Source organism: Mercenaria mercenaria, chromosome 17 (assembly GCF_021730395.1).
Source record: "Mercenaria mercenaria strain notata chromosome 17, MADL_Memer_1, whole genome shotgun sequence".
Classification (NCBI taxonomy): Eukaryota; Metazoa; Mollusca; class Bivalvia; order Venerida; family Veneridae; genus Mercenaria; species Mercenaria mercenaria.
In genome coordinates, this window is record NC_069377.1 from 71185308 (window position 1) to 71213293 (window position 27986).

The following is a 27986-nucleotide window of genomic DNA, read 5'->3' on the forward strand; positions in this document are numbered from 1 at the left end:
AGGTAATGAAATGTACAACCAATAACACAAGATTTTCATGTCAAATCGTAACCTGACATACGTATCCCCAGTTGTCAAAGTCCAGAAAAAGTCCTCCAAACGGCAAAAGGTTAGCAGAGGGATGCTTATTATGTTTTTGTGAAATATGCATCTTTGCGAAAGAGACCACATACTGACCCCACAACGGCGTATGTATTTGTATAACAAATAGAAAACAAGAACAAAACAAACATTTAGGAACACAATTGTTCGTACATGAAAGTACTCCACAATTCTTGGCAGTTCGCCATATGGTTGTACAAAGAAAATGCATATCATTCTTGTTAATAATATTGTTTAAACCAAGTGTATATACAAGGTTGGGATATCATGCATAATGATTTGTTCATAGCTATATTGTATTAAAGACGGCCACCAAACCCTCGACCCTATTACTGGACTCGGCTCGAAACAGCTGAACTCCTATTTCATGAGAAAATGATACTCATACTATATTTTCTGAAGAAATATTACTTTATTCACTATCGATATCAGATACTGTAGCTATTTAACAAGTATATATCAAGTTAGGAAAAACCAATTTATATGTTAATTGTTTAATTTTGCAACATTCACGTACATTTATAACAATAACTTAAAACCATAAACAGTGCTTTTTAGCAAACACTACTTCCTAGAAACCAATTCATAGCAACTGAAATTGACGTCATAAATAAATCGAGAACAACAAACAGGGGAATCACCGGCGGAAACAGGTGCAGCCGAGATGAAATCTAACAATCACGTTAACATTCTGTTGACATATTTCGTCAGCTTAGTTAAACTCTATTATTAGAAGTTAACTTTGTAGATTTTAATTTGTAATCAGATACCATCTACTCAATCCTTTCTAAAATTTGAGCATTATAGCTACTGCGTGCTAAGAAATAAAATCTGTAAGAAGAAATCCTTTGGAAGTATAGAATGCAACTACGCAAAACAATAGCAGACTTGGTTTGAATACATTTGTTAATGAGAGGTAATGGAAAGTGCAACACCTCTCACGCCCCATAGCACCGGCGTACACGGAACTCTATTACACATGCATGTTTCGAATGGACTCCGTGATCCCAAAGGACCAGAAAATATAACAACACTGAATACTTGTGACGATGTGATTGGCGTTCGCCGGTGCTAAATCCGTTTAACGTGTTCCAATGACATTCTCTAGCACTGTTCTAAACTTAAAAGGATTCTTTTATAAAAATAAAACAGAACACATTTCCACCATGGTTTCTGTTGTAAATAAACATAAATAATCGATCGGAACTAAAACACTAATTTAATTTAACCGAAACTGGTGGTTTCTCTGCACCAGGGCTTATATAGAAAAGTGCGCACAAGTTTCAAACATGTAAAAACCCGATTCTGTTTTACTCCATTGATTTAAAATTTGTGCAAAGTACCATTTTTAAGAAATTTCAAGGGATAAATACCATTTATCTAGCTCCGTCAAAGACTCAAAATACACTGTGTAACTACTATGTATTGTATTTTCCGGCGAACGTTTGGTTTATATTACCCTGTTAATTTAGTTTTGGTGTAATGTTTTCTGTGATTTTATAAGCTAAAAGCTACATTGTAAGCAATATTGGACGCCTTATATTGTTAATACTACAATAAAATTGCAATATATACTTTTGGCGGTATGTTAAGCTGTTGTTGTTTTTCATATCATCCTGGATAAAGATATTTTTGAGATAACAGTTAAATGTATAAACGGTTGTATGACGTAGGCGTAGCTTCTGTGGTTTTGTGTAGTTGATATCCTATAGATACAAAATGGGTTTTTCCAGTAAATTTAAATGTTCTACATTTCTTATTTCCATTCATAAATATCTTTTTTTTAAACAATTATGATCGCGTTTAACCATGGGTAAATTCGCCCCCTTAATGCAAATAAGGTACCATAACCTTTAATTATCAGCACATGGTACATTTTTGCTTTAAGGGGGCGAATTGTAGTATAAAAAGGGACACTCCGAACAATATATATGCTTTTGAATAAATTTGAAAACTTACTTGAAACTTACTTGAAAATATAAAAGGTAAATCTATAGATGATATGTATCTTTTTTATAAATGTACATTTATTTGCTTATTGAAATACTTAATGTTCATTTTGTTCTTTGTTCCGCACTATACATCAATGAATTTTATGTCGAAATACTTTTATGCACTTTTACATGTCGCAACTGTTTTTCACGTTTGCATATTTATGAAATTCGTTCAAGTATGAAGAAAAGAAATACTGTTTTTTCATGGTTTGACTGCAACAAATCAACAGAAAATTGATAAAAATATATGTACAATATATTTTAACTTTTCCAAAATTAAAATAAAACTGAAAATAAATATACGAGTAAATATTGATTTAAGAATAAAACCATGTATTGATGGGATTTTCCTTGAAACCAGAGCCTTATAATTTAATTTACATGCATAATGCATTTTTTCCTTCAGAGCAAAATGAGGTTGAACATTGTTCACTGTGCTTTGTGGATAGTTATACTTCTGCCATTGAACACCGGTAAAGTGTGCCTGGACTGGACCAAGAGCTGTTATTCCGAGCGCATAACATGTCATGGAATCATTTCCGGGTTAAATTTATATAAAATGCAAAGTTGTTCGTATCAATGTTGGAATATGGGATATTTACAGGGGAACTGTATGAAAATAAATGAACCAAGAACATTTAACTGCAAAACAGGATCTACGCATGCATGGATATGTTTGTGCGATCACAGCCGTCCTGGATGGAAACATAGACATTGCCGATAGGTAATGTTACTACGTAATGAAAACTGGCATCACGAGGATTGGTCCTGCGGGAAACGATTTTAAACATGAATCGTAATACCTACGACATTTAAAGAACTAAACAGAGATTTCACGGGATGATTAAACTGTAAGTTTAAGAGTAAATACATTTTGAGAGGGAAAATACATCGATAGAGCGAGTATCGAAATGCACTAATTGATCTGACATAGTTACATACACTCTGAAACAGCGATTTTAGGAGTCGAATTATTGGATCTTTTTAAAAGGTTTTTTCTTACTTCACATATTCATTGCTGCCAACTGCATCAACTTTATTTATTTATTTATTTATTTATTTATTTATTTATTTATTTATTTGCTGACCTTTCATGTATATATTGGGCTGGGGCCACTTACATATCAATTGACATTCCTGTTATGTTTTTAAAATACAAATAATTGTGGATTTTTTATTGTTTTTGTTTTGTTTTCTTTTGTAAATAAACTGACCTAAACATAAAATCCTCTTTGTTTATCGGATCTATTCTTTTACTAAGACAATGATGAGCTTTCGTTCTGCCAAAAATTAGTATACCCCCTTATAGTTGCCAGTGTATTTCACTCATTCTTGTGTATATTATGAAAAGTTATACCTCCCTTCGATCTATATTACATGTTTGTTATAGGTAGCACTAAACCTTCCGGGTTACGCACATTTTTCAGTAGCGATCAAACGCTTAAAAGGGAGTGCCTCTTCATAAATTATGCTCCATCGACTTATCAGGCCTATAGGTCCGGACCTAAACATAATGATCATAAGGTTGAATGCCTTTTGACCTATAGCCCCAAACCTTAACATCACATATCATTAGCGTTGCTACCTATATGACCTATAGGCCAGAGTCTAAACAGCACATATCATTAGCGTTGCTACATATATGACCTATAGGCCGGAGCCTAAACAGCACATATCATTAGCGTTGCTACCTATATGACCTATAGGCCGGAGCCTAAACAGCACATATCATTAGCGTTGCTACCTATATGACCTATAGGCCGGAGCCTAAACAGCACATATCATTAGCGTTGCTACCTATATGACCTATAGGCCGGAGCCTAAACAGCGCATATCATTAGCGTTGCTACCTATATGACCTATAGGCCGGAGCCTAAACAGCGCATATCATTAGCGTTGCTACATATATGACCTATAGGCCGGAGCCTAAACAGCGCATATCATTAGCGTTGCTACCTATATGACCTATAGGCCGGAGCCTAAACAGCGCATATCATTAGCGTAGCTACCTACATGAATTTGGTCTTCAGTCCCGAGTCTAAACAACACGTATCATTAGCGTAACTGCCTATATGACCTATAGGTCCAAACCAGCACAAACTATCATCGTAGTTACCAATTTGACCTACAGGCCCGTGTATAACAGCACATAACATTAGCATGGCTAACTATCTGGCCTATAGGCCAGAGTCTAACAGCACATATCATTAGCGTAGCTACCTATATGACCTACATACCCGAGAATAACAGCACGTATCATTAGTGTGGCTACATATATATGACCTACAGGCCCGAGAATAACAGCACATACCATTAGCGTAGCTACCTATTTGACCTACAGGCCCGAGAATAACAGCACGTACCATTAGCGTGGCTATATATATGACCTACAGGCCCGAGAATAACAGCACGTACCATTAGCGTAGCTACCTATATGATCTACAGGCCCGAGAATAACAGCACGTACCATTAGCGTAGCTACCTATATGACCTACAGGCCCGAGAATAAGAGCACGTACCATTAGCGTAGCTACCTATATGACCTACAGGCCCGAGAATAACAGCACGTACCATTAGCGTAGCTACCTATATGACCTACAGGCCCGAGAATAACAGCACGTACCATTAGCGTAGCTACCTATATGACCTACAGGCCCTAGAATAACAGCACGTACCATTAGCGTAGCTACATATATGACCTACAGACCCGACAATATGCATACGTTAAAACACTGACGCACATGCACAGATTTAGCAGAACAATGATAAATTTTAATTAGGAAATTTTAGTTCCTTAAATCTGCAAATCGGATTCTGTTTGTCTTCTGTCTCGGAATCTCACCTAATTAAGGTCAAACATCAAATATTCTCCTGTATTTGATTGGACTTAATTTCAGGATATGGGATCACGCGATTAAAATGCACAGATGCAGATACCGAAATACACAGAGGTAAAAGTCATATTTTTGTTGCTTGGCGTTTTTTATTACTTTCAGACATGTCCCAGTCTGGAGATATTTTATGCTGTTTCTGACGATATATCTCTTTTTGGCTTAAACTTTCTACTTCGTTCTAACACTTCAAAAATGAACATTATAGTCCTCGCTTCTACATTAATTGAGGTGTTTGGACTAAGTAGGACGTTTAAGCTAAAAAGCGATATACCTAAAGAAACAGCATAAAACATCTCCAGACGTTTATCTGAAAGAATACACGCCAAGCAATAAATAAATAAGAGAACCAACTGGTCCTGCGCTTACCTGAGTAAATGCAGCTTACTGCATTTAAACAATAAGAAGACAAGTTTTTTTCTAATATAAGCCTATGTAGCACTAAGTGGATGGAGCCAATTTGACCCTGGGGCCATGATTTGAATATCGTTCATAATTATCTAGTAGACAATGATGCAGACACTTAGGTGACCTATAAAACACGAGTTTTTAGCTTAGTGTATTTCGGCATCAGTAAATTTGTATCCGTGTATGGTATCCAAATTCTGTCATTACATAATCACGTGATCCCATACACACCAAGGGTTGAGTGGTACAATGTACCAAATGATATGTATCAAAAGAAGGTAACTATGCACCTTTTAATTAAGGTTCGACAATACTTGATTCCGATTATCATACTCAAGCATACTATGAGACTTACACTATAAGTTGAAAACAAATAGAGCTATAATTCTTACTTCCTATGATAAATCGGCAATCACTCTGCATATCAGATCATACCTTTAGGATGCCTGTTAAGTTCTAACATATATATTAAAACATCGTGTTTTCGTGGTTTCGCCTTTGCGGTTGAGGCTATATACCAATAAAAGAAATTGTTTTTTGTTTCATATAAAATCGTAGACCTATTTTCCAAAAGATATCCATACATTTGCTTCAAGAAAACGAAAAGAAAAAGGGGTGAATAGTATGCAGTGAAATGCAAGTCAACTGAAGTCAGGTACCCTCATATTGCCGCACGCAGAATAAACACCCTACTTTCGTTTTCAAGTAAACAACCCGAAAACATGCGAACATAGGCATGAAAAGTGTCCTCTTTTATCTACAATTCATCCCATGAGTAAAATAATGCCCACTTGGCCCCCGATTTACGCGCAAATGCGCAAAAAATTGAAAAATTAGAATCTTTTATTAAGGACTTCTTTCGACTGCACTACGGAAGCACATTTTAACCTTGAGAGGCGAAAACACGATACAAGATATTTATTCCATAAGGCTATTGGCCCATCATGGCATAACAAGCATACATACAGGTTGAAGGTCAGTAATTCAAATCCTTCTTTTTTATAATAAAAAAACGACAACTTCAGGTCGTTTTTACGTATCTTTATAGAACATCTCTTTTACGTACAATGAATGAAAAGAAAATAGGGGGTTGAATAGTTCCTAGTGAAATGCCAGTCAGTTGTGGTCTGCTACCCAAAAAATGGCGCATATTTACTCTTGTCCGCGCAATAAACACCTACGTCCGGTTTCTATCCGCAAAACTTGCCATGTTGGGTGTATAAACATGAAAACCGTCTCATTTCATGCAGAATGAATTCTAGCAGTGAAAAATGTGATTAAAGCACTCGTTCTACACGAATTTCAGCAAAAAAGTGGGAAAATTAGGATCTATTTATATATGGACTTCTTTCGATACACCACGGAAGCACATTTTCGACCGAATTACTGACCTTATTCCTACAGATATGACGAACAGTGAAAACATATATATAATTACATTATTGTATTACGTCATTTAAATCCTATGAAGGTTTTGAGGTATATGACTGCATTGAACGTGCACGTGCAATTTGCGTACTATGTAAAATTGTAAAATAATTGTTAGCTTTTTGTTAAATATAATCCAATATATTTTATTTATCTATATGACGTTATTATTGACGTTCATGTCGTAAGAGTGTTTTAAAGGGACAGGTTCAGATACAGTGCTATATTTAGTTTAAGTAAAAATGCGTGTATGCACATTTATTAAGTCACAAATCATTAATCATTGCACACTTTTATGTTTGATTTATCACTGAAAGTACATTAGCCAAATTTCTGTAGATTTTACATTTACAATTAGCCTAAACGTAAACATTCTGTGACTGATATGCATAATATAATGTTGCTTATTACCCTCTGCTCTATCTTGATTGATAGTGATTAAACGGTCTTCTGAAAAAAGTAATACAAGGAAAATATATTGTAACTCACGTCTTAAAATAACTGATTTTATAAATCAGAAAGCAGGTATCTTTATAAAATTTTCAGTACATGTGCCGTAAGGCAGCCGTAAAATGTTTCCATTGGAGAGTTTAAACAAGTTAACGCTGCGCATCAACACACAATTTTTCTAAAATTATTGGTGTAAATGAAGTTATCTCCACCGGTACGAAATCATAATGTTTTCATTAAGGGGACGCATATTGCTACATTCACAGTTCATAAAGAAATGCGGAAGGGGTGCATATTCAAGAAATCGATGGTGGGAAAATAAAAAACATATTCCTTAACTGATATAATACTGATGGACACCTGTAATATTCAGTATTTTGTGGATAAGGATGTGGTACTATGAATGTAATAGGAAAACAGAGGTCTTTGTGAAAATACATTCAATACAAAATATTCAGCTTTTGTATAAGGAAAAAACAGGTTTTTTACAATAACAGTGTTCCAAATAATGTTGAAGGGATGAGATTTTCTTTCTAACACACCAGGTTTGCTTAAACCTGTAAAAATTTAACGCCACGTCATTTCAGCTCGGGATGGACGCCATATTTCTCATTGATAAAAATGTAAATAAAAAAAATCAGAGTGGGATTAGCATTGCAAGGGCATAACATGACATTCTACACAATGAATACCTTAGAACAGATATCTAAGATGCTACACAGGTCAGGCGGGTTAAATGCATAATGGCGATCACTTGAAATTCATCTTGAAAAGGTGGTTAATTTTAGTTTATTTACATGGTTTTTAATTTTCCCACGACTTCTCGGCGATTCACTGCAAATGTATTACTGCGCCGGACGAAAGGTAACTCTAATAAACAACGGGAGACAACTTAGGTGTCAGCACGTGTACGATTTTTAAAAAAAAACATGTCGATGATTATAATTTCTTTATCAAATAATGAATCCTATTCAGATATTCGTTTAATATTAGAAAATTATTAATTTCTGTGGACATTTGTCAAAAGATATTACTTACATTGGACTACTTTGCGCATCAAACTGGTTTCCGCTCAGTTGTGAGGCACTTCCGTTATACTTTTTGACAACAATAACAAAACACAAAAATGAATCAATAAAGTCACTTATAAACCGACTGCTACTTAAATCAGTGTAAGTGAAGTTGTTGTTTCAACATTAAACATGTTCGTTACGTTATGAGATAAAGTTTATCTTGAACTGCATAATCAATCAATTACGTTTAGATGATATTGCATTTACAACTTATTTGACCCCATTTTTTTACGTGAATGACAGCATTCTCGTGCAACTCGTGCAAACAGAGTTATGAAAAGTATGATGGAGAGTTCAAGGACAAATTATAAATGACATTAAAGTGAGGATAACTGTGTATTCGTCCAGTTTTGATCATTGACATGCCTGCTGTGTATTATAGTAACTTTTGTGAACAAGATTAGAATGTTACTTTTGCACATATACACACTGATTGGACCTCTCAACCAAATTTCATACCTTATTTTAGGGATTTTTAAGACAATACATTTTCAAAAGTTTGTTGAATGTGTTTTGATATTTAAGTGCATTTTAGTTCATGAATACCAAGTTAAAATTAATAATGGCAACATTTCTAGGCCCTTATTGTAAGCCACTAGACTTCTGTAACGATAAATGTTTAATGTATTAAGGGGAATATACTGTTTTAGTTTTGGAATGTGGCATTCCTTGACCACCGTATCTTTTCTTATGCACTACTTTGTAAACAAACGAAATAATGTGTTTTAGCTTACATATGCGAAATGAAAAGCAAGACAGTGACCATATTTCACATTCTTTCTTTAAATTAGAATCTGTAGGACATTGATAAATGTTTGGACAAGGTGAAGCACTATTATTTTTGCACCAAAAAGTCTTAATTGTTGACTTTGAATGTACACAATAAGTTTTATGTAATTCAACAATAACTTTCTTGTTTCAGTTTTCTCATTTTTATTTTAGTGAGCAATCCTTTGTGTACTTATAACAGTTGAAACAGTATCCATTTCATGTACCAAAACCTTGTACTTTTTTGCAGGTAAATTTTATCATACCCCACCCACTTTTTCTAATTTCAAAGTATGCGTCCCCTTAATCACATTTATTGCTATACACGTAAAATACAATACTTGTTTAAATCTGAAGCAAATGGATTGTGCTCAAGTTTGTTTTATTTGTTTTTTTCAATATAAGGGGTCGGTCCTTCCCACAACATAGAAATGTTTTAGTATATATGCACTGCATAGTACGAAATACAATGTAACGAAGAACATTCGATTGCACTCTGCAGAAATCAGAGCAAAACGGTAAACACCAGTAAGGGCTCGACCAAACATGCAAACAGCCGCTCAGTACCTGCGGGGTTATGGGAACTATATGCCGTGCTTCTTCCGATATGACCAGGAAAGCGTAATCTCCAATCATATAATTGCTGAACACCAAATACGTCGCGTTTAGAATTCTGAAAACGAATTGAATTAAGATCGTAAAATTTGGTTAAAATGTCATATAAGATAGCCCTGTTGAATGGGTTTATATTTCTTTTACTTCTGTATAGTACTGTGCAAAATTAATTTGTTTCGAACATATTGTAAACAGCAAGGAGTTTCAAGGCCATGCATTAAGTATTTTAATGTTCGCAGTCATGAACATTACCTTGTAAAGAGATACTTCATATGTATAAGTTACTGAAATAAAATTATGTTCTGTTCTGTTCTGTAAACTGATTATTCTTGGAAAAAATACGTATAAATGGTACCAAAATAATAATGCTTTTTCACTGAATTTGAAAATTAACGCCTACATTTATTTGATGATATCGGTGTAAGCGCACATATTTTTACATACTTTAGTATTTGTGGGTATTAATCTTTTCCCACCCACCTGCTTTCTTTTCACGTAGATAACCTGTAAGTATCTTAAATATCTAAAACAGAAATGTACGTGACTGAGGTAGCATATACCTCGGGAAGATGTCGCACTGTTTTCTATTAAAAAACATAATGGAATGCGATATTTTTACAGTGCAAAAAAGTTATCATTTCCATTTTTAACAACATGTCATGCAAAACATGAATGCCTTTAAATAAATGTTGGCCTTTGCGTCTGTGCAGATGATACTGTCATGGTAAATCTCGTTTACTGTTCGCGGAAATATGCATGTATGATTGATTTGCACCTTCACAATCAAATATATCATATATAGTTTGTTCTTGGCATCAAATTCATGTGCGCATTATAATAGCTCCTGTCATTTCAGTGTCGCCATTGTGCATCTCAATTTACTTATACCTCAACTGCGAACAAAATCGCAATTAGAACCGTTATAAATATCTAATGAAGTAAAAAAAAAAAGAAATTTTATTGCTTCATGCGTTCGAAAAAGTTCACCTTTTAATGCACGAAATTCGTTGGATGTCCATTGCCCATACGTTGTCGTCCACAATGTCTTTAAAGAACATTCCCTCCTAAACCACTCCGTCAATCCCAACCAAACTTCACAGTTGAAATATGTAATTTGAGCAGATGTACTTGATAAACTAAACTTTTCTTGCATAGACGAGGTTGAATTTGAAACCAATAGAAAATACTGTATAGGTCGTTCACAAATATACAAGTGAATCACACTTACCGGTTACAGTAACTTCGTCACGGTGTAATCAATTGTGACTGAAAGTTAAAATATAAAATGCTCCTGGTTATAGGGATGGTTGGTAACGTAAGTCAATATAATTAATGTAATAATGTAGCCTTTAAAACAACACCATCTCATTGAAGCGCTCGGTAGTTCAGGGGTGCATATGCAAGTAAAATTACATTATGTACAATCAAACTAGACATGTTAGTTCATGGTTCGAATCTTTCTCTCCTTATATTTTGATATATATGTTTATTGTTTTTAGTTATGTATTCGAGATGGCTTACAATCAAACGATATAGTGTTGGATAGGGAAATGGGTAGAAAAATAGACCGTATTGAAGATATTCCTAAAAACAAAATTCAAGAGCCCATATCAACTACTTACCAAACTGTAAAGATGACATTAAAGATTGTACAGATACATACAGTGGGTGAAAGAAAATTCATCAGGTCAGGACTCGAACTTCTTTAAATAGATTTAAAACCTAACCATTTTACTTATTGATCTATCCATTCATTTTCCAGTTTGATTTAATAGATACCCTTTCTTGCATACAAGATATGACAGGCAGTCTGGATATCTGACTACCCGTTCAAAAGGTCCAACTCAAAGGTCAGTGAAGAAGTATACCCTATTTCATGTTTTGTACGTTTCGTAGACCATCTCGCTGTAGCCATTTCTTCTACAGCTTAGACTAAAAGTCATCTGGCGGGAATTTCACATGTTTTTTTCCTCATCCTCTTTATTGCAATGTAAACGTCCTTTGATGAAACTTGAAACAGTTTTTTTAGACTAGTTTGCAGTAGAGCATACTTGCAAAAGTATTTTACGAAGTTTCATAAAATGCACTTTTTTCGGTTTTCCTATGCACAAGGGACGGTCAGAACTAGAAAAGATAAGTATTCTGTTCTGTACCGCTTGTTGGAACACTTTTCCTTAGCATCCATGCATCAACAAAATTTAAGGAACTGTTGTTGACCTTATTCCGCAGTACTTATCATTCCAGACTTAACCAGGAAGGAAAAAATGTTTCTTCGACGCTAGATAGTTTTGTTGCTCTGCCTTCTGCAAAGGTATTGAGTACTTATGTATAAGGTGATTTTGTTTTGGAGTTCTCGCAGCTTTTTCAATAGTATTTAAGGGAGAGTTTATGAGAGTTTATTTTCTTTATTCCATAAGGCTATCAGCCCATCATGGCATAACAAGCATACATACAGATATGACGAACAGTGAAAACATATATATAATTTCACACACTTTAATGTGGAGAAGGTCTGACAAATAATTTTTCGACCTTTTCATTTAACATTAATGATTTAAATTATGGTACAATGTTTCTGTTAATTACATCAAACTATATAGTGATATGGTACACATTCTTATGAAAAGAAAAGAATGTCAACAGATTTTAGGAATTATACATCTTGAAATTTTGCATTTCTTGGTGAAAGTTTTGCGTTACATTTATTTTGTCAAACGGTAAACATACAGCTCGTTTAAATGGGTCAGCCGTGTTGTTGTACTTATATAATTGACTGACCCGGTTTATAGGTTGGTCAGGACTACGATATGTATTGCATTTTGCCATCGAAATATTTCTATAAAATGCTTCTTCCCCTTCCGTTTGGATCCGTCCATGTTTGCAAATATTTTATGGACTGTAAATAGGCTCATTAAAAAGCACTGACTGTGGCTAAGTTACCGATCCTACCGAAACGAAAAGTAAGAAAGACTACTTATTTTAACACCAATAAACTATACTATATCCACAGATTTATCAATCTTAACCGGAAACGAAAATGCAAGACGGACAGCATGGATAAATATCTTCTAAACACATACAAGATAAAATAATGAAATAACCTCGAAATGACTGTCTTTCATTTATACAAAAACCTTATTGTAGTGAAATCCAATTCATGTCTAGAGACATTATTCACGTGTATCATATAACATGTCGTTTCTTCTTTGAAATGCTTTATATACATAAATTCCTAGTTTTCTTATATTGCATAGTTAATGTGTATATATATAATGAATGGATATTTTGATAATGTTTAAAAGAGAAATTAACCAGTAAATGTTTGTGTGCATGTCAACCGGCGTCGAAAACCCCGTATATTCATTTTTTTTTTGCGAAAACAATCTTGTTGAGCCGTTTAGAATTTAGTTATAAAGCCACAAGTTCTTCGAAAATAATGGATGTTCTAGCCAATCAGAAAGGGATGAAGTGTGCGTTTCGGAAAGAACTGGCTTAATTATAAATTGCCAAGTTTAAAAAAAAAAAACATTTAAACTTTGTGTACTAAAATGACCATAAAATATTATAAGTAAGTGCAAAAAGTAATTGAAAATATCTACAGGAAGAATTGTGAAGTCAGGTTGAGACAGATCAGAATGGATTTTGGAAAACAATTGGAACAACTGGTGTACTAGTAAATGAGACTAAGAAAGTTAGAACTCTAATGGAAATCATTGATAGTGATGGTTATTTGGCAACAAACTTGACAGAAGGTCTAGATTTTTGGAAAAATTATAAAACTGCGACCGTACCGAAAGCTTACATGGTAATACTGAACAGGTCTTGATTGAAAACACTGTTTGATAAATCTAGGTTTTGATATTAAACCTTCAATGCAAGATCTTTAGAAATAACACGGCAGTGAGTTTACATGTCCTTTCCAGTGTGTGTTTTTAGACTAGTAAAATATTAAATGGAGAAAAAGGTTTCAGTAGTCCTGTGTCGAAAGCTGGCTCTGCAGACTCAAGAAATCCAATGAACAACCGGGAGAAACTTGCCCCACCATGTACAAGTTACATTGTTAACGATAGGTTATCAGTTTGGTTTGGAAGAAACAATAAACTGATCGAAGAAGAGAAAGGGTAGTTGACCATCTTCCAGTCTTATATTTATCATTTCTTCCAGTCTTATATTTATCATTAAAACCTGCTCAAAAATGAAAAGGCCAATTGTTGCTCATTTAATCGATTTTAAGAAAGTACACGATTGTGTAGAACGTTTCATACGTTGTATTAAAGTGGCTAAGTTGGGAGTTCATTGTAAAATGTTTCATGCAGATAAATTGCTTTACTCATATATTAGCTCTTGTATTAAACTAAATGGATTCTCATCAAATTAGTTTGATAAAAAGAAAACAAACCGAATTTCTATGGTATATCAAGTCAGCTCAAAGATCAAACTATAAACTTTCAAGAAACTTAAATTCGAGCTGGCATTGAATTTTTAGGTAGCTCGAAAATCAGTAGTTTAAAAATTTGAATTTTAGATGACTGACGTAGTTTTGAAGGCATGTAAAAGGGGGCAATCCAATGCACAGTCGAAGTTTTATTGAAATCAACTTGGTGGTTAAGGCGGAGATGTTCTTTAAATACATTGTGGACGGCAACGGACGGACAACAGACTTCATCTATTTTATAACTCGCCATGAGCATTTCGCGTTTAGGTGAACTAAAAACAATTTATACATATATCCGAACGCATGAAGCACTTAAATTTCAAATAAAATCAGGAAGGTAGAGATATTGTAAAATCTACGATTTTTGTATTATCCTTGTCCATTCAACAAATACATTTGGTGTTTCCATTATGTAAGCATTATAGAATATAGGCTTTCCATATTAGTTCGGTACCTTAGCTTTATCCTTCCAGGTATTCCATTTATTAAAGGTAATCAAAACCAAACATTTTTGACTGGCCTCAATTGAAATTTCGGTATGTTATTGCAAAAAGGTTATTGCAAGAAGGTGAGCGGTGGTCTAGGGGATAAGGTGTCGGCCGCTTAATCCAGGGTTTGTGGGTTCAAGTCCCGCTGGGATCACGACCATGACTTCTCACGACACCAGTACTGGTTTTTCCAGGAAGCGGACTCGGAGAGTGGTTCCAATAAGTTTGAAGCTTTCATCACAATCGAGTAAAACAAATTAGTATAAACTATAAAGGTAATAAATTCTTTTATATTTATCACTTTTGTTGAAATAACAACATGTATACGCTGTGAAGTTACCTTTTTAAATAGCAGTTTAGTTCAACTTATTTCGAAATATTACAGGCTATTGAGAAGTTAATGGAGCTGTATAACACTGGTTTCAAAAACTTAAATCTAGATGCACGCCCCTTTAACTGAAGAATAGACGTAATCCGGAAGGTTTAATTCGCAGGTTATAATACATGTATCTACATTTATGTTACTTACGTACGTTTACATCTGTTTAAACCTTACAAGGAAGTTATGATTAAATTTTGACAGTATACAACGCATTTTCAAGTTTTCGTTCTGCTTACTTATTTTATTCTTACTCTATCTTGTAATCAATAATAATATGAACTTGCTATGTCGTATCTGAATAAATTCAAGAGACAAGCAGTCATATGGCATTGTGAAAGTTTATTTAAAAAATAACAAGTAAAAGGCACAAAATCATTTAAATTGTACAATACAAATTTATAACATAACAAGAAATATCTTTAAAAATAATGGTCGGCGAATTGTAATAAGGAAAGAAGTTTATGAATTTTTCATCTAACATTCATCTTTCATCTAACATTTTTCAAATTGCAAAACTAAACACCGCACTTTAACAATTTAAATGGTTCTCTTTTAATTTTTCGCAAAGGTTTCGTGGGGTTGCAATTTTGTTTCGTTTATCCTTAGACGAATAATTACAGCAGTAGTTTGATGAAGATCCATGAAGCGGTTCATGAGAAGAGGTCATTAAACGTGTTTATATTTTTTAGCTAAGTTGGTCCCTATCCCCATTTGTAACAAAATAGCAGGAGACCTTACAATATTGTTACATATCGAGTTTGATAAAAATCCATTACATTTTAGTGGTTAATGCGAAGAAAGGCATATCTACTTTTAGCTATAGCGGTCCCTAATAGGGCCCAAGTTCCTATATAAATAAATTTGGAAGAGGGCCTTATAATGATGCTCCAGACCAAGTATGACAAAGATCCACCAAACTGTTCATGAGACGCTGTATAAAGGCATTTCTAGTTTTAGCTCTAGCAGCCCCTAAAAGGGGTTAAATGTCTCAGCTGAACAAAGTTGGCTGCGGGCCTAATAAAGATGCTACAAATCAAGTTTGATTAGAATACATGAGAAAAAATCAATTAAAGGATTTTTTTTATTTATTATTTTTATTTATTTCTAAAATAGGCCAACTGATCCCGCTTTAACAAATGCATATTCGCTATTCATGAATCTTTGGACAATGACGTCACACCTATAAAAAAGTGAAGGTCAAGCAAAACATACAAATGTAATTATTTCAATATTTCTAATTCATAAGCAAAGTTTGACCGTAGTCATATCACATAGATAAACTGTATGCAGCGTACCTTCATTTCAGTGTAATGAGATTCGGTCAGTATATAGCATATATATAATAAAACAGATTTCAACTGAGTTCAATATTTGCATACCATACTAAAGAAAAATATTCATATATAATAAATCAGTTAAATAACTTATAACAAATATATTCAAAGCAAACAAGTACTCATTTTAATATGCAATCTGAATAAGTCACAAAAGCAAGAAACCTTTTCATATACAGACGACAATTGTTACAAGGAAAATCTTTTAAAAAATACTTCTCTACATAAAAGACTCTTATCACACCCTTATTCATGTGATACACAGACCGTATTCAGCTCTTTCTTTAATATGATATATGTTGGTATTTGAACAGGTTTTTATCATATTTATTAAACTTACTTATCATTTTGAGATATATCAATATTCTTGCTTAATATACTGAGCCAAAGTTAGCTTTAAAACTGTGAACAGCGTCGTTTAGGATAAACGCTTTGTCTACATTTCACTCAGCGTAGCACAATCAACAGAGTGAAAGAAATTAACACTCTCGCCCAATCAGGAAGAGTGTTGCATAAATCTTCCATTTTGATAAATTATCTATAATGCGTTATCAAGTAGTTTGATTTGCAAACTGAAGTCACGTGGCATAGGTAACGAAAACGAATTTAGACGGCGTCGCCGAAAAACAGGGATGTCAGTGATAATATGCTACTGGGCACAGCCCAATAAATCATGCATGAATGGTCAACAAATAAATAAATAAATAAATAAATATCAAAAACAATATAACAAAATATGTAAATTATTATTGAAGTTTGGCAGCGTGGAATAATGTAAAGTAAAAAAGTAAAATAATCATTTTTTTTTCATCAATAGTTCAACCATACTGCTTCTGACCGTAAAGGCATTCTTCTAGATCGTAAGTTATCACATGGTTTAAGTTGTGTGTATATCTTGTCATCAAAATATATGTGTACTGAAGCAGTATATATCTGTGAATTTCATCAATCCCTCGATCTTTGAAATCGGCGTTATTCAGATGAGCAGTAGTTTTGTCAAATCGCCGTACATAGGCCTATATGTTTCAGTGCAAGATGAATCCTTGATCTTAAGTTCGGCAGTCCTTTACGAGTTGAAGACCACAATGAAAGTTTGTTATTTGCAGTGTCCATGCTTCCATCCGGGGCGGCTGTGATCACACAAACAAATCCATGCATGTTTAGATCTTGTTTTGCAGTTAAATGTTCTTGGTTCATTTATTTTCATACAGTTCCCATGTAAATATCCCATATTCCAACACTGGTGCGAACAACTTTGCATATTATATAAATTTAATCCGGAAGTCATTCCATGACATGTCCGGCGCTCGGAATAGCAGTTTTTGGTCCAGTCTAAACACACTTTACCTGATGTGTTGAAAGGAAAGAGTAAAACTAACCACAGTGTACAGTATAAAACGGTGAACCTCATTTTGCTCTGAAGAAAGAAAAAGTAAATTAATGACAAACTAAAATATATAATTACTAATATTACATTATACGGCACTCGTTTCATGGATCGAACGTCTCTCTAATGTGTTTTCTTCTTATCTAAATTTGTACCAGTGTATGTTTACATGTTCTTTTTAATTACCTATTTTGCTGAATTTCTCTTCCGTGTATAACTGAATACAAATAGAATATTTACTAAAAACAGTGTTTTATTAATATTTTTAATAAATATGCAGACATAAAAACAGTAAAAAATTATTTCAGCATAAACTTTATTGATGCATAATTTATGTGCCATGACTAGATGAAAATAACTACTTTAAGTTTTTAAGTAAATGTAAGCAAATAAGTATAACTTCTAGATCTAAATATTTACCTTTTCGTAATAAGTATAACTTCTCTAAATATTTATCTTCTTGTAATAAGTATAACTTCTCTAAATATTTATCTTTTTGTAATATGTTTTCAAACGTTCCCAAAGGCAAAGATATGTTTGCTAAAATGTAGAGCCAGCTGTGCATTTTTATACACATTTACCAGTGGTAAAAACCCGATCATAAACCAAAATAAAGCTTATTTATAAATGGCAAGAATAAATACAGGATTTTTTTATTTACAGGGGAAGACCCTTTCGCACAGGATGTAAACTACATGAAACCGCAAAAGCAACGAATGCGTCACGCAACCGTCTATAGACATTCGATATACATTATGTATAAATGCCACTCTTATTTTTACCCATTACAATCACATATCTATCATGCTTTCAAATTTAGGATGAATAAAAACACGACATTTGTTTAAGGATGAAGAATACCTTGCAATCAAAGTGACACTGAATATTTCGAAATAGCGATGTCCCGTAATTGCAATCAGTAATGTGTGCTCGACATACCCCTTTGTTAAAGAAATCATTGGTCATATGAGCTATATTTACGGCTGAAACATGTTTTGAATATGCCTGCGTTTTTACATTAACTAGCTAGAAAAGTTTGTGTTTAAAATGGTTATTCTTTATTGGAAGTGTCTCGCATATTTTCGCGATGTCATATTGTGGCTTTCAGATAGAGGTTTTATTTGATAGAAGAATTAGTGTTTGCTTCTGTGGTATAATGAGACTTGTATCCATTAAGAAATCTCTTGCATATTCCTTTGTCACCGTTTTCTGATCGAATACCTTCATCTTCTTGACAGATTGTTATTCTATTTGGGAATGAAGTTTAATTGCCAACTATTTTTTCTTCCCAATGGAAGAAGCATCATCCAGTCAATGTGTTGAGAATGAGAGAGGCAACTGAAATGATAAATTTTTAACCAGAATGCTGTTTGAGTATAAAGAAACAACTACTCACCATGCAAATGTTTGAAGTACTTATAGTTATTCTCATGACCAAGTATGAAACGTTTTTAATTTGATATTTCAATACGACACAGAAAGTGTTTTCCTTAAATGCAAAGTGTTTTCCTAGAATGCAAAAACTAAAATTACAATAATGTATAAATTTTGTTTATGTACTTGAACGCAATTGTGACTTTGAAAAAGAAGGCGTGCTAGTTAAAGTTTTGTGAAAGTAAATACATAATACATGTATTTTAGGATGGTTTAGCCGCGTGTGACCTATTCTGTAGTCAATAAACAAGATAAAACAAGTTCTGAGTGGTCGAGTTTTTAAAAACGAACGATCTGTCTTAAAGTCCCGGCTACTGTTAATGTATTTAATAATGTTGATAATTAAAAAAAAAAGTTCGATGCTCAAACGTACATGTAACAAGATCCATTATCAAAATCATATGCTTTAGAAGATACAACCCTTTTTGAGCACGTGTTTTATTTTTTGCAGGGGTCCTTAGTGAAAATAAGTGGCTCTAAAATCCCCAAAGGGACGGAATAGTTTGATAATTGTCCCCTATCCTGCTAGATATGCCCTTAATGGTGTTTCCCATGGTTTTCTAGCTATTGTAAAGTCATTGAGTACATACTTTTACGGTTCCATAGGTTTTGATTTATATCTTTACGGAATATATTTCTGTTTTGAATTGCTTTCCTGTTGTTTCTTCTATTTATGTAAGGGATTCGCTAAGCGGTATGGTGGCTGATTTTGGACATTTCATATTGTCGCGTTGGTGCACGACTTTTGTAGCAAATTTCGCTGCCTCCTCCTGGCGCACGTGCCAACGCGCCATATCGGAATTTTGGAAGTTTTGTGTCGTTTTGTTCTGTCGCGTTCTGTTTCGTTATGCGAAATGTGCTACATAAACTGTGCGCACGTCAACGCGACAAAATGAAATGTCCTAAATCAGCCACCATAAGGTGAGGTGCTATTTTCTTTACATAAAACTTAGTAGGACAACTGACCGTTCCAGAGCGATACCTTGATGTGTCGATCAATAAAATATAATTATTATATCATATGTTGGAAATTTTATCTTCTTAGGAATCGATTCACAAGCAGTTCATAAAGCCAACCGTTCAAAAGTTTTTATATATATATATTTATAGACGCCTCTTTGCACTCTTCTTCTTCTTCTTGTCGTTCGCGACTACACTGTCAGACCAGTAACCGCGATGAAACAGAAGAGCAGAAAGTCGTGCTTACAGTATGGATTGATATGCAGAGTATATTCAAAACGTTCCTATCAATATAGCCAACATAATTCAACAAAATAACCTATATATACGTTGTCATTAAAACATTAATTCTTGCGAAACATGTGCAGATAATTAAATGTCTTAAAACAGAAGATAACTTGGTAATTTATAACGTTCGAGCTGGTCTTTCTCTGCAAAGATTCTTTAAACTGTCTTATCTTGCACAACAGCACCTGGATGTGACTGATTTCCGATTTAAATATAAATATAGTGTCTAGCCTGTCAAACTACTTTGTGTGTATAACTTAAATAAATGTGGCATGCATCTTGGTGCACGTCACGCTATTCAAATTTTAGAATGTAAAGAGTTTGAGTTTTTTTGCCTCATTTACGAAGCTGCTACGTTTGAGCCGATTCTTTGTGTAGCCATCTAGCTTGGCTTTGAAAAGACCTGAACTTCTCTGCTTGAAGCAGAACCTTTGCATGTCTTCTGTCTTGTAACGGCTGTATGCCTGTTAGCTTCTCCATAAAAGAGATTGGTGTAGACTTTGTAGCACCTGTCATGATCCGCAATGCTTGGTTCTGAACCTTGTCTAAAGCCTCTTGGTTAGTTTTGGCAGTAGTGGACCAGGCAGTTGAGCTATACTCTAAATGGGGTCTCACTGTTCCCTGATATACTGTCTTGAGTATTTGCTCATTTGCTCCCCACGTTGTTCCAGCAAGTTTGCGCATCATGGCAAGCTTCCTACGGGCCTTCCCTTCTGCTTGACTAATGTGGAGCTTCCAGGTTAGCCGTTTGTCAAAGGTCACTCCGAGGTATTTTGCCTCGTCTGCTTCAATCAGCGAAGTATTTCCAATCTTGATTTTACCCGCCCTCTGCTTTGACGACAGGGAGAATAGTGTCATGGACGATTTCTCTGTATTGATCGATACACACCAATCTTCAGCTCAAGCTGAAAGCTTGTTGATGGCTTCTTGCATCCTGTATGTGGCTGTAGTTCTTCCTTACACCATAACACCAGATCGTCAGCGTAGAGAGCAGCCTTAACTCCTTTCGGTAGTTCAGACACCAGATCATTGATCAAAAGCAAGAAGAGTGTAGGGGATAAGACTCCGCCTTGTGGGACACCATGACGCAACAGGAACTTCGTACTGTTGGCATGTTCTAAACTGACTCTTGCTCTCCTTCTGTTGTGGAGGTATGACTTAATCCACCTCAGCATGTGACCTCCTACTCCAGTCCTCATCAGCTTGACGAGGAGTCCATCAGTCCAGACTTTGTCAAACGCCCTCTGCAGATCAATCCATACTGTAAGCACGACTTTCTGCTCTTGGAAGGCGTCCTTTATCTCTTGCGATAGATAAGTGGTCTGGTCCTGAGTGGAGCGGAATTGTCTGAAGCCAGCTTGTTGCGTTGCGAATAGGTTGTTAGTCCCCATGTCACCGGTCACCGCGGCCCAGTGGTTAAGGCGTCCGCCTCGGGATCGGGAGGTCGAAGGTTCGAGCCCCATGGGGAGCGTTCGTCCGGGGGATGTTTGTCATGGGACTCGTTCCGAAAAGACCGGTTCGTAAGCCGCGAGCTAGTTAAATGAATGGTTTCCGACTTCTATCCGCCTGGCGCCTGGCATAGTGGTAGGAGTTGGGAGGTAATTGGTACGCACAATAAAAGTGTCTCATTAGCCAAATTGGCTGGCCCTTTCAATAGGGGTGACACTATAACAAACAAGACCTTTACCTTTACCTTTTATACTTATTTGTGCATTTAAGACAGTAACGGTCTATATGTCCGTCAAGACATCACATCCAAGTAAATATGGGGCGCCGTTTTACTATTTTCTAGGCATTTTTGATATCAATAAATGATTTATTGATATCAAAAATTCGATTTCTTAATATCAAGAACTATCTTTTTATATCAAGAAATTATTCTTGAAAAATCGATTTTTTTGATATCAGGAATTCATTTTTTACATCAAGAAATGCTGTCTATTTTTTGATATCAAAAAATCGAATTTTTGATTTAAAAAAATCGATTTCTTGATATCAGGAATTCGATTTCTTGATATCGGAAAATCATTTCTTGATATCAAATAATTAGTTATATATTTTTGATATCAGAAAATGGAATTATTGATATCAGGAAATCATTTCATGATATCTAGAAATAAGGACTATTTCTTGATATCAAAAATTCCCGCCTTTCTAAAAACAGACATGCAATTAGGGATAACCCCTAATTAATTTATTCAGTGCGGGGTATGGAACGCCTAGACTGTCTTGACATAATGATTTTCAGTTTGTCATGCGCTTTTTCCAATATATTCGGTACAAATCATAATCTTTCTTGTAGATAAAGCAGTTTGTTATATACATTTACTAGTTTTCCGGTACTTTTCTTAGTTATGCATTCACTAGTTATATATTTGGTAGAAATTATAATTTGTCTTGTAGACAAAACTGTTTGTTATGTACATTTACTAGTTTTTCCGGTACATTTATTAGTTTGTAATGTCCATACATTAGTTTGTGCTGTCCAATTAAGAGTTCCTTATGTGCTTTTCTCAATATATTCAGTACATATCATAATTTGTTTTGTAGATAAAATAGTTTATGTACATTTACTAATTTGTCCGGTACATTTCTTAATTTGTGTTGTGCATTCGCCAGTTTGTGGTGTCCAATTGATTGCTTAAAACTATCCGATTTCATGTGAAATTACATAACGTGTACCCTTACATTTTTGTCTTTACAAGTGGATTCTCATATATACAACAATTATACTAGTACTTATGTTAAATAAGTTCTTTTCGGCAATTATCTATTTTCGGAAACTTTTGAAAAGATGATTAATACATATCTGTTTATTCAAACATAACAAACTGCTTTATCTACAAGACAAGTTATGATTTGTACCGAAAATATTGGGAAAAGCACATAACGAACTATTAATTGGACAGCACAAACTATTAAATGCACAACACAAACTAAGAAATGTACCGGACAAACTAGTTAATGTACATAACAAACTGTTTTATCTACATAACAAATTATGATTAGTACCGAATATATTAAGAAAAGCACATGGCGAACTATCTATTAGACAGCACAAACTAGTGAATGTACAACACAAACTAAGAAACGTACTGGACAAACTAGTAAATGTACATAATAAATTGTTTAATCTACAAGACAAATTATAATTTGTACCGAATATACTGGAAAATGCACATGACGAACTATCAATTGTACAGCACAAACTGGTGGATGCACAACACAAACAAGTAAATGTACGTAACAAACTGTTTTATCTACAAGAAAGATTATAATTTGTACAGAATATATTGGGAAATGCACATGATGAAGTAATAATCATCATGTCAAGACAGTCTAGGCATTCCATAGCGGGGATTATACATTTCTATATGATCCTGTTTCATCCATCTATATTTAGATCGGAAAGTGCCGAATTTTTTATATAAAAAAAAACAGGCTTGATTTTTTGATATCAAAAAATAGGCTTCATTTTTTTATATAAAAATTGATTTCTTGATATCAGAAAATTAATGACTGATATCGAGAATTCGAATTCTTTATATCAAGAAATTACACGATTTTTTTATATCAAAAATTCATTTCCTGATATCAAAAATTCTATTTTTTGATATCAAAATATGGACAGCTATTCTTGATATCAGAAAATGAATTCCTGATATCAAAAAATTGAATTTTTGAAATCAGAAAATCGATTTCTTGATATCAGAAAATCGATTTCTTGAATCAGAAAATGAATTCTTGATATCAAGAAATCGATTTTCTGATATCAAAAAATGTGACTGATTTTCTGATATCAAGAATTCGAATTTTTATATCAAGAAATGATTTTTTGATATCAAACAAGAGGGCCCTGAAGGACCTGTATCGCTCACCTGAAGAAAGTAGGTCAGTAGGTCACATTCATGGTCACTGAAGCCAGTTTTAAGATCAGTGTGCAAAACTATACATGTCATCCAAATTTCAAGGCTGTATCTTAAAAAACAAAAAAGTAGGTCAGTAGGTCACATTCCACAAGATTCAAACTGACCTAAAGACCATCAAGGTTAACATTCTGACCAAGTTTCATGAAGATACAGTCATAAATGTGGCCTCTAGAGTGTTAACAAGCTTTTCCTTTGATCTTACCTGGTGACATACTTTTGACCCCACCTGACCAAGATTTGAACTTGACCTAAAGATCATCAAGATTAACATTCTGACCAAGTTTCATTAAGGTATGGTCATAAATAAGGCCTCTAGAGTAATAACAAGCTTTTCATTTGATTTGACCTCATGACCTAGTTTCTGACTCCACATGACCTAAATTTGAAATTGATCTAAAGATCATCAAGATAAACATTCTGACCAAGTTTCATAGAGATGTTATCATAAATGTGGCCTCTTGTGTTTTAACAAGTTTTACATTTGATTTGACCTGGTGACCTAGTTTTTGTCCCCACCTGACCCAGATTTAAACTTGACCTAAAGATCATCAAAGTTAACATTCTGACCAAGTTTCATTAAGATAAGGTCATGAATGTGGCCTCTACAATGTTAACTAGCTTTTCCTTTGATTTGACCTGGTGACCTACTTTTTGACCCCAACTGACCAGATCTGAACTGACCTAAAGATCATCAAGATTAACATTCTGAACAAGTTTCATTATGGCAAGGTCATAAATGTGGCCTCTTAGAGTGTTAACAAGCCTTACCTTTGATTTAACCTGGTGACCTAGTTTCTGAATCCATTTGACCTACATTTTAACTTGGCCTAAAGATCATCAAGATTAACATTCTGACCAGGTTTTATGAAGATACAATCATAAATGTGACCTCTAGAGTGTTAACAAGCTTTTCCTTTGATTTGACCTGGTGACCTAGTTTTTGACTCCATGACCCAATATCGAACTCGTCCAAGATTTTATTGAGTAACATTCTGACCAGTAAGATTGGGCCAAAATTGTGACCTCTAGAGTGTTAACAGTCAAATTGTTGACAACGGACTACTGACGGACGACGACGGACACAGGGCGATCACAAAAGCTCACCTTTTAGCACTTTGTGCTCAAGTGAGCTAAAAATGCCTATAAAATAGTAAAACAGCGCCCCATAAGTATATAACTATACATGTTAATCTCTTATATCTGTATATTTTTGCCGGACATTAAGTCACACAGACACCGTTCAGATTAACTTTTCAGGGGAAGACCCCGGGTGTGTCTGCAGGAACTTTTTTTCAGTCACAAGCGTGCACCTTGGTAGTACCACCAACCTTCCGCAATCCGGCTGGATAGCTTCCCCATATGACGACCCCATCCGAAGTGGTAGATGCTGGAATCGATTAAATAGATATCGGTGTGTTGACATTTAAATATGATACTGAAAAAGTATTCTTCGAAAATATGAAATACTCTTGAAAAAAATATATAAACATTTTAACACAAACCCAAAGAGCCATATGGTCTGCAAGGAGGAAGAGCGGCAAGAAAAAAGAAACAAGCCAGATGACAAGCAATAAAACAGATCAGTCCCAGCGAGATTAATGAACTGGTTATACTGACATCTACGTCAGAGACAATCAAGGAAAGCATATACCACTGTGGGGAATCACATGATCAAAATAATCTAAAACAAAAGTTATATATTTTGAAGAACATGAATAAACTTCCTACCATGATAAGATATGAAATTTAAACATAGCTTAACATATGGCTAATGAAAATTGTCAAATCATTATGTAGTTGACAATAATGATAGATATCCTGTAATTACAAACACTAAGGAAAATAAGAAGTTTCTGTTTCTTGAAGTGTTCAAGATAATCAGAAATTGGTTGTGATTGAAATCTATGTAGTTTTAGGAAACATCTCTGTTGTCATATGATCGACTATATTTTAGATCGACAGCAAAAGTTGTTTCAGTATTATTCCTTATTATTCATAAATTTGTTTTGGTTTAGAGATTATTTTGATCATATGATTCCCCACAGTGATATACAGTATACAACTGTAATAGGGCAGAAAGACTAATAAAGTCGTGTTGTTTTGTGTTTGTCACAAATTGACATACGGGCCTTATTTTATATGTAGTGTAAATGCAGGTATTGCATCATCTTTTTGTAAATTTTTGAGTTATTGAGGTAAATGTCAGATTTCACGCATGAAATACCTCTCATGTTTTTCTGTATTTCATAACTTAAATTTCCATGTAAATTTCATTAAATTCTGTTCAGTAATAAGAAAGTTGATATTTTATAAACTTCAGTAATTTATGTTTTATCCCCAAAACCACTATAATGGGCCTCAAATTGTCAATTTAAATTCGCGCCAAAGTAGTTAGATTCCCCGGCTATATCGTGAATCCCGTGAAAATGACAATAGTCGGAGTCCACGGCTTAGCCGTGAATCCTATGAAATTTAGTATTTGGCGGGACATTATCCTTTAAATAGACTGGACTAGATATGCCTTGCGCACACCACCTTACGACTTTATAGACGAATCTATGTCTGAATTATTTTCTTGCTAGAAATTTATGCTCGATCGAGGTAAGAAATTTATTTGTTAGATTTTTGTATGATTTTTGCATTACGATTTTTATTTGATAAATTTTTGTTCATTCTACAGAATTCTGTAACATTTACTTTTCGGCACATGATTTTGGCTAGTTTCGGTATGTCAGGATTATTAAATTTTTCAGACTTTTGTAAATTATTTAGAAAGAGGAGTCTAAACGTTTCGTTTATATAAGATGTTAGATTTATACTGAAATTTGTAACATGAAATTTATAAAGTACTTTGTTTCAAAAACTTATGTCAAACATTTCGTTATTATGGAACGCCATTACTGCATTGTATTGTTATGTATAAATCTATATGGCAAGTCTAGCACCATGTATGTAATATATTATTGTAATTTGTAATTGTGTGACAGTCTATTGCAGACACATACAATGTCCGTTTTAATGTATGGCATTAGACATTATATGGATGCCAACTCTCATATAACGTTTGATTTATATTGAATTTTGTTAATTTGTAGTTGTAAATAATGGCTGCAGTTTATCATTTCCATTACTATAATGTTTCATCATAAACTTTTCATATCTTTTTCATACTTTAACTTTAGTCTTTTAAGTAAGTAATCTTTGTAATAATGGAAGTAATAAGTGACGTATTTTAATCATGTGACGTTTGAACTTAGTAGCACATATATTTTGTATAAGTAGCACGTATTATTTATGGGAGCCTACGGAGGTATGGTATACCCAAAGGAGCAGTTTTATGCCCTGACTTATTTGTTTTGCTATGGTGCTTACCATATGTTATATATTTTAGCTTCTTCCGCCAGACGATTTTACCTGGTGATGTCATAACCCGGAAGTACAATGCCCGAGGTTCACTTGTCTTCACTCGCCTGGATGTGATATTCCCAGCGCAGAGCTTACGTCCCATGGTTGTGCCGTAAACCGCAAGGACGATGATTTTTGTTATCCTCTGAAGTCAGCTCAGGATGCAATCACCTACCACCATAGGGAGCCAACACGGAATCAACGTATTCACGGTT

At 34.3% G+C, this 27986-nt stretch overlaps 2 long non-coding RNA genes across 2 annotated transcripts; one reads left to right on the plus strand and one right to left on the minus strand.

Moving 5' to 3' along the window:
* The first annotated feature begins 568 nt into the window (after positions 1 to 568).
* Positions 569 to 3322, plus strand: LOC123537138 (uncharacterized). The gene is made up of 2 exons (XR_006683461.2): positions 569 to 2087; positions 2503 to 3322. It is a non-coding gene; the product is annotated as an uncharacterized LOC123537138 (long non-coding RNA).
* Positions 3323 to 15353: 12031 nt separating this feature from the next.
* On the minus strand, positions 15354 to 18930 carry LOC123537455 (uncharacterized). Its single transcript, XR_008368136.1, has 2 exons — positions 18176 to 18930; positions 15354 to 17785 (listed from the first exon to the last, which is right to left on the minus strand). It is a non-coding gene; the product is annotated as an uncharacterized LOC123537455 (long non-coding RNA).
* Between the last annotated feature and the right edge of the window lie 9056 nt (positions 18931 to 27986).